The sequence below is a fragment of the Notothenia coriiceps genome, unplaced genomic scaffold (genome assembly GCF_000735185.1).
Source record: "Notothenia coriiceps isolate Sejong01 unplaced genomic scaffold, NC01 NC01_scaffold00021673, whole genome shotgun sequence".
NCBI lineage: Eukaryota > Metazoa > Chordata > Actinopteri > Perciformes > Nototheniidae > Notothenia > Notothenia coriiceps.
In genome coordinates this window covers 1-5080 of record NW_011354374.1, presented here as the reverse complement: position 1 = coordinate 5080, position 5080 = coordinate 1, and positions in this window count along the sequence as shown.

Sequence of the window (5080 nt, the reverse complement as noted above, 5' to 3'; positions counted from 1 at the left end):
TATCTCATCTAACACAGAGGGATGATTTTTTTGACTCTACCATAATGCATAGGATATTCGCGCACCGCAATATCACGTGAGGTCTGGTTTGAATAGGTTTTCCCGAGTGGAGGCTGGAGGCTGGCTTGACCGCAGTTAGTTTAGCATACTCAGCCCGACTCAGCCTGGTTGTTCCTGGCCCAAGAACCACGATTTTATGGGGCCATTACATCACCAGAAGTCCCAATTTAAGGGGTCATTTCTCCCAAAAAAAAATGTTTTACTCACTATATCAACAGCCCCACCAAAAATATTTTCCACCAGCCGCCACTGCTTTCCTCTGTAAGAAGGTGTCGTCGACTGACATGCAAGGAAGAACGGCTGTCCACAGTCTGTTCCAACTTTAACAACTGTATTAACTTCCAGGGTAGTGAATTGAACATGCAATTGTAATTGGGTGTGTGGTATATTTTCATGCACGGACACGCATGTTCCACAACACACAAACTGAACAACACTCAATTTTCCGATCGCTACCAGTGTCCTTGCGATCTCGTTATAAACAACAAGTGCACGTTACTGATGCAATATGGTTGAGACCATTCGGGCTTATTCTAGAGGGGTGCAAGGAATAGTCCAAGTATTGGGGGTTTTATACAATATGTTTAAAACCTAAAAATAAAAATGTTTTAAAAAGTTATTGTTGAATGTTTTAAGGAGGTGACGCTACTCAGCCAATCAAATCGGTGCAGTCAGCACGATAGATTCAAACACAGAGACGAGACAAGAGGAGAGAAGCAGTCGGAGTAATTTCAAATGGCGGAAGGTAGACAGCGAAAACAGAGCATTTAATTACATTTTTCTTACTGGACCTCTTTGAAATGCAATTGAATACCCCTGCATTATAGCAACAATAATAATAATAACAGCAATAATAATTGGGAGGGGGGGCGCGGCTGTTCTTATGTTCTCTGAGGGGAGGCTCACCTTCCCACACTTTGAAAACCCCTGTCTTTGACGGAAGCAATATCTTTTACTTGACTCAAATAAAAAAATGTAGGTCAACATTTTTATTTGGAATAAACTAAAGAAATTAGCTGTAAAAAAATTATTTATCCAAAGTATCAATTTTTTCAGTGTACGTCAGTGGCGAGATGGTGTTCTCAATGGAAAAAATAACAGCAAGACTCCAGATGAAGTCGGATGTGTTTGTAAATAGATGGACTCCTGTAATCGATAATTTTGGGCTACAATTGTGAAAAGGTGCTGTAAAGATAAGGGTGGACTTGAACAAAACTAATTCTTGTTTATTTTTAATTTATTTGTGTGTTGCCGATTCAATATTCTCTCATTCGTCTTTGTTTGGATGAAACTTTTAGGATACCATGATGTATAATTCTCTGTGTTTGCTGAACTGTAAGTAATTGTTTGCTTTTTTATTTCAACAATGTAAAATTGATCTGCATATGGTTGAATAAACATAAAATAAAGCTGCAGCTGATTCAGAACGCTGCTGCCCATGTCCTCACAAACACTAAAAGAGTGGATCACATCAGTCCTGTACTGAAGTCTTTACACTGGCTTCCAGTCTGCCAAATAATTGATTTTAAAGTACTGCTGCAGGTTTTTAAAGCACTAAATGGTTTAGGAACAAATTATATTAATGATCTCCTGCAAAAATATGAACCATCCAGGAGTCTCAGGTCTTCTGGGATGGGTCTTCTCTCTGCTACAAGAGTAAGAACTAAACATGGAGAAGCAGCATTTAGTTTTTATGCCCCGACCATCTGGAACAAACTGCATGAATACTGCAGGTTAGCTGCAACTGTTGATACTTTTAAATTGAGATTAAAAACTAATCTTTTTGACGCTGCATTTGGATGAGTTGTTCAAATTCAAACTGCAATATGGCTTTTTATCCATGTATTTTATACCTGTTGTGTTGATTTTATTATCTTTGCTTTTTAAATGCCTGTTTTTAAATGCCTTTTTATAATGTGCTTCCACTGTATTTGTTCTTAAATGTCTATTAGTTAAAACTTACCTTATAATAAACGTAATTCTTATTCTGACTAGTTGCTGAGATTCACCACAAACCAATGTTACTATTCCTTTAAGCTGAAGTGTGCGATTCTGGAGAAACCTTCTTGATATTTGAACTTAACATCCAAATAAATTCCTCCCTCTATATTTATGGTCCTTCTTACTCCCATTTCTTGTATCCTTATTTGCATGCCTTGCTGAAATTGTGTTTGTTATAGGTTTGTACCAAAAAGTTTACCAATTTATTTCTAACATTGAAATTGATTAAGTTACGTTGTGAGGGTCTATACATCTTTTTTCAGAGCACCCAGATTTACTTTGAGTGGCCACATAAGTGCTTCATGTCGTAAACATCTATATTTTCAGAAAGACGCTGTGCTATTCCTGTAGCGCTCTGCCCCAGCGCCCTGCCCCAGCGCCCTGCCCCAGCGCTCTGCCTCAGCGCCCCGCCCCAGCATCCTGCCCCAGCCAAGCTTTTTTCAGTGTTATTATAAGACTCCTTTCAAGAGCAGAGCATGTCAATAGTCCATTCCTGTTATGTGTGAATGTAGCATAGCTACTTCAAGAATAGGTTGTTGCCTTGCAAGGTACAAATACAAAGTAGCTTCTTCACCACTAAGGTTGATTGACATGACTGACTGAAGTGAATAGAAATAAAGAGGCCAGGCTGCCATTCAACAGACACACAATACTTAGAGACCATCGAAGCGCCATACATTACATACATTCAAAGCCCTCAACAACCTTGCCCCCCCCTACCTCTGTGACCTCATCCAACGACACACCCCCACCCGTCGCCTTAGGTCTGCTGAAGCTAACCTACTGCAGCCCATCAGGGGAAAAGCTCCGGAACTGGGGTGACAGGGCCTTCGCTGCAGCCCCCCCCCACACTCTGGAACTCCCTCCCCAGCCACGTTAGATCTGCCAACAATCTCACATCATTCAAACAATCCCTCAAAACTCACCTTATCACTCTTGCCTTCAACTCCTAATCCGCTAACCCCTCGCCCTTATTCCACCTAGCTTAGCACTTTTTACTTTTGTTGTTATTTTGTTTTAATTGCTTGTACGCGCTTTGATCACCAGGAAAAGCGCTTTATAAATGTAAATTATTATTATTATTATACATCTCAGAAAGCCGCATACGTCAAAATAAAGCCATGAGGTTTGGTCGGACTCACAGGTGCAGAAGCCTTCTTTATGGTTATGCTGGGAGTCGTTGCCCTCAGTGTTCCGCTGACGCCATCGTAGTACCTGAAGCAGACCTGGGTCTCACCTGAGAAGGATGAGATGAGAGGGAAAGAGAGGAAGAAAAGAGAAATGATGAAGAGAAAATGAAACGATAATTTGTTATCTTTTCACCACATTGTCATTTGGACCTTGATACAAAACAGGTTTTGGGGTTTGGATATGTTTTTATTAGTATTCATTTAAAGCTCACCTATTATGCTATATTTGAACAATATATTATGGGGCCATATCTATACAAAACATGTCTCTGAAATGTTTTGCTCAAAATACGAAACATATCCCCCATTGAAGCATGCCTCATACGTACCCCTCTATTTCAGCTCTGTTACAAAAGTGCTGATTCTGGGTCTGGCCCTTGTAATGTCACTGGGCTGCTGCTGCTGGCCCAGTCATTTTTGAGCGTCTGCATGCAAGCAGTGAATAGAAGGGTGTCTACCGGCAGAAACTCAGCTAAAACACTGCCCTAATTAAATGCCATATTATGTTCCAAACCAAATCAAGCACTATTTCTGAAACAGTATGGAGTTCAAACAATTTCTATCTCGCCGATTACCACAAGGACAGTACCTTTTATATCCGGCTTCTTTAATCATATTCTCTCCAGTACAGCGTTAGCTCTGAGTGTTAGCGATGCTTGCTAATGTAAACACAGACCATATTACTTCCAAAACATGTCGTGCATTGTTTCTGATACAGCACACAGCTTGACATGCTCTTTATTCAGTGTTTACCACTAGAACAGTGCCATTGTATGTATTATGTATATAACATCTTTACTCTAAGTCACTCCCGTAGACACTCTGCTGAATAAACAGACATACAGCTGCGGGAGGTGATTCAGCTAGGCAACTGTATATGGGTTGCCTAGCTGATAGGTTGGGCTGTTGCCAGGAGTTCAGTGTACTGTAAAGCCAGCCCGCATTTTAGTAATGGTGTGAAGTTCTTAGAAAATCTGGATCAGCTCCGCTGTACCCCTGTTTTTAGAGACGTGGGTAATGATGAAAAGAGAGAGGGTTGTATTTTCTGACACTTTGTGATTCTCCTTACACACCGGGGAGATATTTATGTATAAAAGACATCAAAAAGTGCATTTTGCATGATAGGTGACCATTAAGTTTCAAGTAATGAGGGTCCTGACTGAGTGATATACTATATGATTATGTACATTTAAATTACATTGATGCGATTTTAAAATTATTATAGATACTGTGAACCTACAGTAAGTATACACGCAGTTATGTACTGGTCAAAAACAGAAATGTACGTACTAGGGGTGTAACGGTTCACAGAATTCACGGTTCGGTACGTACCTCGGTTTGGGGGTCACGGTATTTGGTACAACAAGAAAAAGCAAAAAAAAAGTTCCAAATGCATAATTCCAGGTTTCTTGTTATTTATTTTTGAACACTAGTGCAAGTTTCAGTAGAAAAATAAGGAACTCTAACATTTTGAATAATTAACTGTATTACACAGTTAAAAAAAAAACACAAACAGTACCACACATACTCAGATGGCCATATTATCTATAATGAATGATGTCAAACAAAAAAGATTCATCAAGCTGTAAAACTAAAAAGAATGTCTTGAAAATACCGGTCCAGCCCTCAACAGCTCTACGTCAATTATGGGGTTTCATTATATGCCGTTTCGATGGAAACGCATCCCTCGCCATAAAAGACGATGTCGTTATAACTCCTATGAAAATGTTCAAAAAGTAATTTTGACAGACAGGATCATAAAATATCCGTCATAATCCATTATTACCCATCGGGTCTGAACTTGCCACTAAGGTGTCGCGCTGAGAGGG